Source organism: Palaemon carinicauda, chromosome 35 (genome assembly GCF_036898095.1).
Source record: "Palaemon carinicauda isolate YSFRI2023 chromosome 35, ASM3689809v2, whole genome shotgun sequence".
NCBI lineage: Eukaryota > Metazoa > Arthropoda > Malacostraca > Decapoda > Palaemonidae > Palaemon > Palaemon carinicauda.
In genome coordinates, this window is record NC_090759.1 from 10,371,492 (window position 1) to 10,386,493 (window position 15,002).

Sequence of the window (15,002 nt, forward strand, 5' to 3'; positions counted from 1 at the left end):
ATTCTCGCTTTGTCTAAAATGAGGAATTGGCATCTCTCTGCAGTTCATTTAAAAGGGGTTTGCAATGTAAAGGTGAATGATCTATCAAGATTCAAGCCTCTGGAAACAGAATGGTTCCTGGACGAAAAATCATTCTGTTTCGTTCTAGAGCAAGTCCCGGAACTGCAAATAGATATCTTTGCGACGAGCTTCAAAAAGAAGCTTCCCCCATTACGTAGCACCGAATTTATATCTGGAAGCAGTGTTGCTGAATTAGAGCCAGTGGACTCACTTTTATCTTTTTCCACCGTTCAATCTTCTCAAGAAGGTCCTGGGAAAATTACGGACCATCAATATGACAGCCGGGTTAGTGGCCCCCAATTGGCCCAAGAGCAATTGGTACCCTCTTGTTCTAAACTCAAACCTCATCAGAATCCTCTGTAGACACCAGTGCTGCTCCAGGATGTACAACTGGAGACTGTCTTCATTTCCTCTTGGCTAACGCAAAACCTTCAGCTCATGATTTTCTCGTCCTAGCTGCTAAAATGAAATACGAAGTTTCAAGGGAAAGGATTAATATCATAGAAGAATACAAGTCCTCTACTAAAAAAAGACAATATCTGAAGTGGGTGGAGTTTGTTAAGAAACATAAGCCCACTTCAATTACAATGTACTTCTGTTTATCGTTCTTTATCACATTACATGAACAGGATCTGGCCTCCACCAATTTCATTATGTAAATTGGCCCTAAACAGACCTATCGCTTATGCTTTCGATATAGAACTCAACAGCGAACTGTTCAATAAGATCCCGAAGGTTTGTGCTAAACTGAAACCAAATGCTCCCCCCAAAACCATCTCTTGGTCTTTGGATAAAGTCTTGCACTTATCCTCCTCAATAAATAACTATTCTGCTTCTTAGAGGGATCTTACTCAAAATCAATCCTTTTATTAGCTATGGCTTCTGGAGCTGGAATCGGCGACGTTGAAGGCACTATCGAGGATAATAGCCACATTGATTTTTCTAAGTCGGGAGAAGTTAATTTATACCCCCAGATCCTTCATTCCTGGCTAAAAATGAACTCCCCATAAAACGTTGGGGGCCTTGGAAAATCGTCCCTCTAAAGGAAGATCCTTCTCTGAGCTCTGTGGAATGCCTTAAAGCATACCTATCAAAGATTGTAGCTTTTAAAGTCGATCAACTTTTTAAAGGGGAAACAACAGGGTCTAATCTCTCTTTGAAATAATTGAGGTCCAAACTCACCTATCCTATCAGAAAGGTTGACCCGGATAGTATACCATCGGTTCATGATCCTAGGAAAGTTGCCTCTTCCCTAAACTTCTTCCAGTATATGTCCTTCGAAGGTCTACTAGCCTATAATGGATGGAAATCTTCATGAGTGTTTTTCAAACATTACTTGTGACAAATGGAAGAGATTAAAAACTTTGTTGTGGTGGCTGGTAGTGTGATTAAACCAGCTTCTTGGTGTTGTGCATGGACTCTTATGAACTGTATAATACGGGACTATTACAGTGTACACATTGCGGGTTGAATGTCCTTCTAATTTGCATTGTGTTATAAACTATCTTTATATTTAAGTCAAAAGGTGACCTTATTTTTACCTTAAGGAATGGTATTTCTGTACCATTTAATATGATGTTATTGGGGTAAACAATTCTATATGTAAATATTGTTGTTTCAATTCTGTTATATTTGCTTAATTTTAGAAATAATAAAAGATTATACGTCTTTTTGCGTTTCTTTTATAATGAAACTAGTGTTTCTAAATCAAAAATAGTGTACCTCATTTATTCAACACCCCCCTATTACAAACTAATTTTAGTTTGTATATGTTCCTACTGATATCGGATATATCTTCACCACAGCGTGTGGGGTTGCAATGATAACTTTCTAGTTCTGATAAGGGTTAAAAGACTTTAAAGTCTACTTATAGAGTTGGACTGTTGTACCAAATAATTATATTTGGAAGTGGAAAGCAAACCCTCATTAGATGCACTAACTATAAAACAAATATAAATGTTTCTACAATTAGTGAGTTTAGAACAAAAAAGCAATTAAATGGTTAAATTCTAATATGCCAGAAAATTTTTCAATTCTCTGGTAACTTCCATCAGGACGACATGGCTCAAGCCCAAAAATGGGATTTTGACATAGGAAAAATTCATGTTTGGGTAATATAGCCATGTCGTCCTGATGGACCTGCCCATTACTTTTCATCCCCTCCCAAATTCTCTGTGTGCAGCTATGAATCTTTCAATAGCTAATGCTGGAATGGCGAACCAGCGTACGTGTTACAGTAACACACTGGTATCGGAGATGTAACAGCTCTCCCACGTATCCAATCTATCACATATCCTTCTAGACACGGTTAACTCTATTCGGGGAAGAATAGACGTAGTTGTTTTAAGCACATCTTTGTTATATACACGACATCTTTTGGGATATTAGCTCTTGGGGTAGTAACCCCGTGATACCTCTACACGTAAAATTGCCTGGCATATCACTCGCAGAAATATTTCAAGTAGAAACCTGCCTAGAGGAACTTCCATCAGGAAAACATGGGTATCTCACCCAAAAATATATTTTTCTTGTCAAAATGCTTTATATATATATATATATATATATATATATATATATATATATATATATATATATATATATATATATATGTGTGTGTGTGTGTGTGTGTGTGTGTTTTGTCGGAGCCTATATGAGTGTGAGTGTGAGTGTGTGTGTGTGTGTGTGTGTGTGTGTGTGTGTGTGTGTGTGTTTTGTCGGAGCCTATATGAATTCTCCCTTTCTGTAGAGTTAGGCATAAAATTATTATTAAAATCATATGCATATATGTATATCCATATATATATATATATATATATATATATATATATCCATATATATATATATATATATATATATATATATATGTATAATACATACATCATATACATTAGGTATGAAGTTGGCCAGAGCACAAGCCACCCGTTGAGATACTACCACTAAAGACTTATGGAGTCCTTAGACTAGCCAGACAATACTAAATTGGGTCCTTCTCTCTGGTTACGGTTCATTTTCCCCTTGCCTACACATACACTGATTACACTAGCCTATTCTTTACACATTCTCCTCTGTCCTAATACACCTGACAACACTGAGATTACCAAAAAATTCTTTTTCACCCAAAGGGTTAACTACCGCACTGTAATTGTTCAGAAGCCACTTCCCTCTTGGTAAGGGTAAAAGAGACTCTTTAGCTATGGTAAGCAGAATGACACTCCAAAATCAAACCACTGTTCTCTAGTCTTGGGTAGTGCCAAAGCCTATGTACCATGGTCTTCCACTGTCTTGGGTTAAAGTTCTCTTGCTTGAGGGTACACTCGGGCACTCTATTCTATCTCTTTTTTCTTCCTCTTGTTCAAGTTTTTATAGTTTATATAGGAAATATTTATTTTAATATTGTTACTGTTCTTAAAAAAAATTCATTTTCCTTGTTTCCTTTCCTCACTGGGCTATTTTCACTGTTGGAGCCCCTTGAACTTATAGCATCCTGCTTTTCAAACTAGGGTTGTAGCCTAGCAAGTGATAATAATAATATATTGTGTATATATATATATATATATATATATATATATATACATATATATATGTATATATACATATATATATGTATATATACATATATATATATATATATATATATATATATATATATATATATATATATATATATATATATATATATATATATATACAGTATACATACAAACATACGTACATATATACATACACATTATAATATAACCAACCTGATTATTTCAGTAATTTCCCAAACCTAACTTTTGATTAATCACTGAGACCCAATTTAATGTGTAATCTACCAACTTTGTGTTCATGACAAATCTAGAACTCTGATTTCATAAATATTGGTGTTGGTTTTCGACGATCAAGCAAAGATGTGGATGCTGTTGGAATCTTGGGACGAGTCCTTGAATAATTACTTTTCCTATTCATTAAAACCTCAAAAACACATATGGGTCCACTGGCAACACCACAACATTTCTAAATCAATTGACCGATCAATTAACAGCCAACTGATTTTTATTTGACCCTTAGCTGTGCGTACAATGTCCTACTCCCTTTACTACAACACTGAGGAGTAATGTCACATTAAATTATATATATTATTACGACATAGGAATTACGTAATTTCCCGAGCTTCAAAACTCACCTGCTTTACATTACATAATCTGATACACAAGAGAAATACCTCCTAGCTCTGAGAATAACACACATCTCCCAGACAATAATATATATGAACACTAAAAATCTAAAAGGTCTCTTTAGTTACACTCAAAACAAAACTGGGTGAATACTTTGCGTTTATATTCTTGAATCAACCTCTTACTTCGGGTCTTAGTCAAGGGATACAAACAAAGAACTGTAAATAAGTATTGTGAATTGAAATAATACACACTTTACAAAAATAAATATATTCTATAAAAAGTTAACAGTTCAAAATTAACACCAAAATTAAATCACTCGTAATATTAAATCTGAACTAAACCTTAGACTAACACAAAAAGAGAGACACTTCAAAAATATTATACAATCACTTGTTTCACTAGAAATTAATTAATAAAAATATATAATTTTGACAATTAATGAATAAATGACAGTTTAACACTATAGAAATAAATCATAAATACACTTATATATACTTGACCATTACTTTTACATCCTTAGGTTCACAAAAGGTTACCAAGCGGTTAAGAAAAATAATTACACTTCACTGTTTAATCTAATCTCACCGAGCCAGTTACAAAACTTTATACTATAAAATGTACTTACATTAACAGACTAAACTTTTAACTTAGGCACACAACAATATCACCACTGGTACACAGTTGTGGAGAAATCACTATTCACATTTGAGAGGAAAACACTTCACATTTAGATGAGTTAAGCAGTTGGAGAGAGGGCTGTCGGACGTTGGCTCTTTCAAAGAGATAGGCTGGATCTTTCCTGCCTCCTATGCATCGCTAGGCCCTTATATATTAACTTAATTCACTCTAGAAATTTCAAGTAAATCATTCTCAAAGCGTTGGGGCATGGCTCTAGCAGCATAAAGTTGCCAACTTAGCCATGTGAAGAAGGGGTACTAACATTAATTGCAAAGCAACTCTCTCTCAGCTAAGTCCACCTCCTCTCGTAACATTAAAAAAAAATTAACCTTTAGTCTAGAACTTTCATGCCTCTTCCAACCACGCGGCAACATGATGCAATCCCTAGCGTATGTGCCATACAGCATGCCATACAGCATACTTTTAACAAGCTTACACAAGACTTCGTAACAAAACTACGTGAAATAAAAATTTAATTCTTTAAAATAACGTAAATTTACATATTCGGAACTGAATGAAAGTACAACTAATGGTATGATGAACGTCTCATGTAATTTACATACATTATTTAATCCTACATGAGTGGAACTCATATTATAAACTAGCTATACATCTTTTAAATACACAAATAAAATATGTGAATAAAATATTCTACTATCATGAAGACCAGCTTTGTAAGAATATATATATATATATATATATATATATATATATATATATATATATATATATATATATATATATCATAGTGGATAATTCCATAAAACCAAACAATTTAGCATATTGACAGAGCAACATTGCATGACTTGCCGATAGGTAAACAGTACCTGTCGAGCGATCATTAGAACAAGGTACTGGATGTGGCAGAGATGAGAATATTGAGATGGATGTGTGGGGTGACAAGAAGAGATAAGATACGGAATGAGGTAATTAGGGGTACCACAGGAGTTAGAAAAGTATCAAATAAGATCCAAGAAAGTAGACTGAGGTGGTATGGTCATGTCATGAGAAGAGATGAACAGTATATTGGGAGGAGAGTGATGGAAATGGAGGTACAGGGAACGAGAAGGAGAGGGAGACCAAAGCGAATGTGGGTGGACTGTATCAAGGATGACCTTCGATCAAAGGGATTAACCGGTGATGAGGAGTGGGACAGAGGTAGATGGAGAAAACTGACCAGAAACATCGACCCCACATAGAAGTGGGAAAAGATGTAGACAAAGAAGAACAAGAACTCGTCTGAGAGTATCGGACTGTGTAAAGTGTACTCACAAACCTTTTTGTAAAAAAGTGAAAAAACCCAGGTTCCGATGTCTCATTATCCATTTACATGGGACATTATATATATATATATATATATATATATATATATATATATGTGTATATGTATATGTATATGTATACATATATATATATATATATATATATATATATATATATATATATACATATACACATATATACATATACATATATATATACATAAATATATATACATATATATACATATATATATACATATATATATATACATACATATATATATATACATATACATATATATACATATACATATATATACATATATATACATATACATATACATATATATACATATATATATATACATATACATACATATACATATATATATACATATATATATATATACATATAAATATATATATATACATATATATATACATTTATATATACATATACATATATATACACATATATACAGTATATACATATATATACATAAATATATACATATATATATATATACATATATATATATATATATATATATATATATATATATATATATATATATACACACATATATATATAATTATATATATATATATTGTCACGTACACCCTGTTTGTGAATATCTGTTTGAGGTAATGTGAATGACCTCTGGTCACAGGGTCGCTTGGAGGGAGTGTGATTTATCAGCATCCACTGGAGAAGAGGTTGTCTCCATGCCAAACTGCCAACGAATAGTTTTCTGCCTCCCTCCTTATCTTGCAGATTTTGTGGGGGAGTCGAAAGGCGGGACTTGAGGGAACAACGGCTCAGGAGGGCGTAGGCCTACCGGTTATATCTGGATTACTGTGACGAAGGTGGCTATGATTGGTCATTCTCTTCTGACGTCATGAGGTCACACCCTACAATGCCGGTGAAGCTTTACGATGCCCGCAGGACATGCATCAGTCGGGCCTAACGTATCATACTGATAAGTTGTAACATGTATTGCCCCTTTGCCATAACCAAAACCCTCGTTTTTAGACTTAGAAATTATCTTGGACTTTTATGCTGCCTTTAAAAACTGTACTAACGTAAATGTTAAGTCTTCGTCCCCTGACCGTTATTTTCACAAGTTGTCTTTTGTAAATCGCTACCATGAAATGAAGAGCACGTATTTTATTTAAAAAAACATTGCAAGATTGAAATTTATAGACTTAATTAAAAGTGCTCAGACCTGTGTATGATTTATTGTGAAAATATATAGCTCAATACAAATTCAACTTAGTGTAACCAACCTCTTGAATGTTAATGATTTAATTAATTGCCATTGTCGTGACAATTAAATGGTGGCAGCGGTGGGATCGTTGAGCAATTAGTGAAAAACAATTAGCAAACTCACGATATGAGTTCACAGGAACTTGAAGAATTATACATCGAGATCGATGAAGCTGTCGGAGGCCTACAGCATTATGTAGGAGCACAAGCATGAGGAGAACCTGGATGTAGTGGAATGTCGAGGGGAGCAGAGGGAAGACCACAGCAGGGGGCTTACCAAAATAGCCCTTCACTGGATGAGGGGTTTGGACCCCGGGACGAAGGAGATGAAAGCAACAGCGACACTGGTGGTTTTCCGCCACTGTCAGAGTATGTCCCCTTCTTTGAAGATGTAGTACCTCGACGAGGGCGAAAATATATTTCGATTGAAGCGTTCCTCGCATCCGTGGAAGCAGCGACGAAGGAACGATCCTGGTCGGAACGAAAGAGAATTGTGTTCGCGAAGCAGAGAATTAGAGGTAAGGCCAATAAGAGGGTAAAAAGGGCCATCGAGTTTATGGAGCCCAGGTCATGGCAACACTTGAAGGAACACTTACAACAAACATTAGGCCTAGGTACTGCCAGCTTGCATCAGTACATTTGCAATTATGTTCCTGTTCGGGAGGAAGGCGAAGATTGCTTCGAGTTCTTCGATCGGATATCAGAAGACTTAGACGATCTTTTGGAAGGCCATGATGCGTTGACGGGCGTGAAGGACCCCTGGTTGAAGAAGGTTTTGGCCCTGCATATACCCGGATATGCGTGGGGGACATTGATGCAACCCATACCTGTGGAAAGGGCGATGGAAAACATGCGGGTTTTAGTAGAAGGCATGGAGGCCGCACGCCAGATGGCAGGACAACCTCAACCTTCGTCGTCATCGTCGAGAAGCCATCCGGGAGGACCAAGGAAATTGTCGGCACAAGGAGCAAGACCAAAAAACCGGAACCAGAAGACGGTGCAGTGTTTTAACTGCAAACGCGAGCCAATGCAACGCAGCTCGAACCCCCACCGCGGGAGCAACAGCAGCACCCCAAGCAGTCGGAGCGATAGCGCCTGCGATGGGAACGACGTCATATTACCCCAATCTTCCAGTGAGGTTTCCTCAGACGTCCCCAGGATGGAGGCCCCCAGTGACTCAACTACCGCCGCCAGTGGCTTGGCCGATGCCGCAAGCCCAAAGACCTCTCGCAGCGGCGGCAGCGACTTCAGCGGCGGCAGCGGCCCCAGCGGCGCCAGCGGCCCCAGCGGCGCCAGCGGCGCCAGCGGCGGCAGCGGCGCCAGCGGCGCCAGCGACTACAGCGGCGCCAGCGACTACAGCGGCGCCAAGGACGACTTAGTAGAAAGAAGACCGAAGACTGCACCCCAGCACCCTGTCATCAAAGTTAAGTTCCCTTCTGGTTTTAAGAGATGTTTGATTGATACAGGGGCATTTGTGTCACTTATTGTAGAAGCACACATTACAGTCAGTCAGGTGCAAAGTGAGGTTCCTTAAAAATGTCAAGGTCTAGGGGGAAAAGAAGTTCTCATAAACAGTTTTTGTTCACAACCTTTTGAGTTGGGAGACGAGAAATTTATTCATGATTTCTATGTCGTCCCAGAGTTGGGTATTACAGGGATAAATGTAATTTTTGGTTCGGATGCGATTTGGTTATTAGGGTTAAATGTATTTTCATGTCCTGAGGGTTTGACTGTAACTTTGAGGGATCGGATCCTACCCATAGGAGGGACAGTCGCATCCATAGCTCCCGTAGTAGAACCTGTTGTTAATGTAACTGATAAGTGGGAACTTCGATTGACTCAAGAAGTGTGTGTATAGACCCTTGTGTAGCTATGGTCATCGAGTTGTATGTGTGTAACAAAAATGTCACAAAATGGGTAGGTGTACTTGTGCTGCATGTAAACTTTGAAGATAATTTGTTGCAGGACTCAGTAGTGCAGATACAAGAAGGGAAGGTAAGGATCTTATTCCACAACTTTTCATCAGTGCCAGTGTTAATCAAAGAAGACACTCTAATTGCATGGGTAGAAATGAATACTGATTTAGTGTTTAATGCCGCCTTTCAGCAAAGTACCTCATCAGATCGCACATGCGCATTGAAAGAGCTAGGATATAGTTTGACACCTGTGCAGTATCATTATTGTGTAGCTCAAATTTTGGAGGAATATCCAGACGTGTTTGTTTTAGAGGAAGAACCTCCGGGTTACTGTGACTTTATGACCTTCAGGATAGACACGGGAGACAGTCCGCCAGTCGTAACGTATCCTTATAGAGTACCTTTTGCTTATCAGACCGAAGTAAATAGACAGTTAGCAGAGATGAATGAGAATGGAATAATCTCGGTCTCTGATTCCCCTTGGCGGTCTCCTATCGTAGTAGTACAGAAAAAGTTTGGCGCGTTACGCATATGTGTAGATTACCGTAAGTTGAACAGCGTAACGAAAGGTGACAATATATATATTATATATATATGTATGTATGTATGTAATATATATATTATATATATATATATATATATATATATATATATATATATATATATATATATATATATATCATATATATGTATGTATGTATCTGTGTGTGTATATATATATATATATATATATATATATATATATATATATATAGATAGATAGATAGATAGATAGATATCATCATCATCATAATCTCCTACGCCTATTGACATACAGGGCCTCGGTTAGAATTCGCCAGTCGTCTCTATCCTGAGCTTTTAAATCAATACTTCACCATTTAACATCTACTTCCCACTTCACAGTCCTCAGCCATGTAGGCCTCAGTCTTCCAACTCTTCTATTGCATGGTTGAGCCCAATTAAAAGTATGGTGAACTAATCCTTCTTGTGGAGTGCGAAAAGCATGCCAAACCCATCTCCATCAACCCCTTACCATGATCTCATCCACATATGGCCCACGAGTAATCTCTCTTATATTTTCATTTCTAATCCTCTCCTGCCATTTAACTACCAATATTCTTCTTAAGGCTTTGTTCTTAAAGTTACAGAATCTGTTGTATATTGTTTCATTATCATACCACGATTAAAGTCCCTACACTGGCATAGAGTAACACAGATTTCACTAAACTGTTATAGGGCCAAATTTTTACCTCCGCCAACAAAGTTGGGTTGAGGTTGTGTTTTTTATCCTGTGTGCCCGTTTGTCTGTGAACCCTTTCCTGGCCACAATTTTACTCAGAGAGTAGTGAAACTTTCAGGGATTAATTGTTATGCTGAGCCAAGAAAGGGACTCGATTTTGAAAGTCCTAGGTCAAAGGTCAAGGTCAAGGTCAAGCAAAAGGTGGAACAAATTAACACCAACCTTAACCCCAAGTTTGCATATGGTTGTCAACACAGCAGGTTTTGAGAAATAAGCTACTTTGGCAGAGGTCTGCACTCTCAGTGTGCTTTGCTATTTAAAAAGTAATTTATAGCGATTTGATTTCCATATTTTACTTCACCTAGCAATTGTCTGATTTGTTTTTTATTTTCAATCTTTCATCAAACTCCAATAATTCTAAAGACCCTGTATTAGAGATCATAGTTCCTAAATATTTAAATTATTCTAATTCATTCCTCCATTCTTCTTCCAATGATACTTCATCTTCCATTGCATATTCAGTTCCCATCATCTCTGTCTTTCTTCTATTTATCTTGAGCCCAACCTCGTGTGATATTACATGCATTCTGGTAGCCAAACATTGCAAGTCTTATGGTATTCTGCTAATACGGACAGCATCATACCCTAGGCCAGCTAATTTCCTGTTACCAATTCAGTCCAATCTCTCTCCACCATCCCTAACTGTTCTATTGATTGATTGATTGATTGATTGATTATGAGTTATCTGGCATCCTGACATCTAAGGTCATTGATGCCGATATTATTGTTATAAATGAATAAATAAATACTAATTCAGTTTAAAACAATAAAAACAAAAACATCCTTATTTCAGTTAGATAGCTTTCAACAGACCTATCTCTTAAATAAATTTAAAAATACCACTATTGTACAACATATCCTGTCCATTCTCACCTTGAGCCTCAAACAGATGTGTACTTCTTTCAGTACTATAAGTGGGGCATTCGATCAACAAATTTCTCACTGTCAACGGTACCAAACAGTCGTTGCAATATGGTTGGTGTTGGCCCTTTAGTAGAAACTCGTGTGTCAACCGAGTGTGACCAATAAAGAGACGACAAAGAGACATCTCCCACTTTCGGGGCATCTTATTATACCTTAAAGGAGATATGACATTTGTTATTTCTCTCATTTTATTGCCATCTAGATGCATCACAAATTCCATGGGGAGGATAAACAACATTGGTGAAAACACATTCCCTTGGAGTACTCCACTGTTCACTTGAAATTCCTTTGATAGTACTCTACTAACATTTCCTTTACACTTGCTTTGATCATGAACAGACTTAATCAAATTTACATATCTAAGAGGAATTTCATAATAATGCAGGAATCTCCACAAAATTGGCCGGTGCACACTATAAATGCCATCATAAGTGGATTTCTATATTCTACACATTGCTGTACACATGTCTCAAAATAAAAATTTGGTCAGTACAACTTCTACCTTTTCGAAATCCTGATTATCCATCTCTCAGCTTTTCATCAATCTTTCTCTCTTGTCTCTTTAGACTGAGCATACTATATATTTCTATGACAACAGATGTAAGTGTGATGCCTTTGGAACTATTGCAGTCAGTTAGATCTCCTTGTTTTGCCCTTTTCACCAACACTCCTAGATCCCATTCATCAAGTTCTGCCTCTTCTTCACGACACGTTCTACAAAGATTATTGTAAGTATTCTGAGAGTCACTTCATTTGCGGCCAATATCATTTCGGGTGTTATTCCATCGTATTCCACCTCTTTAGTTTTTGATGATAGCTTCGATTTCAAACACAATGAATTCATTCATGGGCACATCAATGTCTTCCTCAGCTTCAGTTATATCAATTAAATTATTACATTCACTCCTTTTCCTGACCTCACTAAAGTGTTCCATCCACCGTTGATATATATATATATATATATATATATATATATATATATATATATGTACATATATATATATATATATATATATATATATATATGTATATACATATATATACATACATATATATGTGTATCTATATATGTATATATATACTGTATATATATACATATATATATATATATACAGTATATTTATATATATAAATATATATATATATATATGTATATGTGTGTATATATACACACACATATATATGTATATACATATATATACATACATATATATATATATATATGTATCTACATACTGTATATATATATATATATATATATATATATATATATAGTGTGTATATATATATATATATATATATATATATATATAGTGTGTATATATATATATATATATATACATATATATATATACAGTATATGTATATATATAAATATATATATATATATATATATATGTGTGTGTGTATGTATACACACACATACATAATATATATATATTATATAAATATACATTATATATATATATATATATATATATATATATACACACACACACTACATACTGTATATATATATATATATAGTGTGTATATATATATACATATATATATATATATACAGTATATGTATATATATAAATATATATATATATATATATATATATATATATATATATATGTGTGTGTGTGTGTGTGTGTATGTATACACACACATATATATATATAAATATATATATATATATATATATATATATATATATATTATATAAATATACATTATATATATATATATATATATATATATATATATATATATACACACACATTTCTACAGCCAAGGACAATTTTCTTTTTGTCATGTAAAATTGCCAGCAAGGAGAACCTCTTAACGACTATTTTTCTTGTTTAAAACCATATTTTCTAAAATAAGATTTCTTCCTGTGAACAAATTTGTAATTGTCTCATCACACGTAATTTTATTCAGTGTCTTCTCCTAATCTAATTCAATATCTCTATGGGGTGATAAATTAATTTCTGGATAGTTCCTTCAATTCCAACGTATAAAATAATATCTTTCATAATTTAAACAAAACATTTTTATTCATACAAAAACATTTGACGGATACTCCCAGCGGCCGTGTTTGGCAATACGCAAATAAACAAAAATTGTGTTAATTTAAGCAATAGCTTATTGGAGATCTAAACATTATCATGATATAGAATTATTCTGGAATGAAAAATTAAATAAAAAACAGTAAGTTAAAATTAGGCAAAATCTGAACAAAATACTAACCTAAAGTGAATAACTAAACAAAAAACTGTAACTTAAAACTAAACAAAATATACATTGATTAATGGATAATGATATAATATCAATCTTGGATGAAAAATTAAGTAAAATATAAATATAAATTGATTGGTCGTAATGATATACTATTAATCCAGAATGAAAAATGAAATACAAAACAGTAAGTTGAAGTAAAGTAAAATATAAATTGATGGGCACAGAGATTAAAGTGTAACACTCACCAACTGCAACAGTCCGCTATTTTTGTTCTACCATGGATGAAACTCTGAAGGCTATTTTGAATAATCGAAATTTAAAGGAAAACTCCCATTAGCAAAAGAATAACATTATTACGCAATATTATTTACTTTTCGGCAACTAAGGAAACTAATATCATAAAGTCTATCATTTCCCATCATTAGTTTTATATTTATTGAAATATTTAAAAACTTCCTTCTGAGCATTTTTGGAATAAGCCTTAACTTTTCATATGATCGCTTACTAAAATGCCAGAAATCTCCCCACTAACTACAATATGAGTTCTCCCTTCTAAGCATTTTCAAAATATTTCTTGACTAATACAAGTAAGTGCTATCAATAAAATATCCCAAATCTGTTAGAATTGATGTTGGGAATCTTTCAAATCCTTCGACAGAGGAACAGGAGAGAAATTCCCCCAAGCAAGTAATGGAGTTTAGAGGAAGGGCTTACGGGAAGGTAGAGTCTATTCACAAACGATGTAAACAAAAGAGAAAATCCTTGCACTTAGCAGAAGCATTAAATAACAAATAAAAACTATTTAAAAATTTACTTCACCTATTCCTATAACATTCTGGTCTTATACAAAATATACAATAACAAGTAATAAGAAATGGTATATATTAAGTTAAATAATGGGATAATGGAGAAATTTCTCTTTTTTTTCCAGTTTAGAAAACATGATTGAAATTATCATATAGTCGATTATAAAGTCTATTTCAACAAAAGCGTTCAGAGTAGCATCATATACAGTGAGCCTTGACTAATGTACACATTAAACATACTACTGTACATATCATTACATTTTAAGTAATGATGGAAACTGTTCAACAAAAAATAACAAAACATAACTTACCATCAGATTACAAAATAACACAATGAAATATAAAAAATCACGTATATTTAATATATACATATATATATATATATATATATATATATATATA

The 15,002-nt window shown here is 34.4% G+C and overlaps 1 protein-coding gene across 5 annotated transcripts in view; it reads right to left on the reverse strand.

Annotated features, from left to right (window-relative positions):
- Positions 1-15,002, reverse strand: part of LOC137627619 (adipokinetic hormone/corazonin-related peptide receptor variant I-like) — a 649,156-nt gene that overhangs the window by 597,312 nt on the left and 36,842 nt on the right. The gene's annotated exons all lie outside the window — the stretch shown is intronic.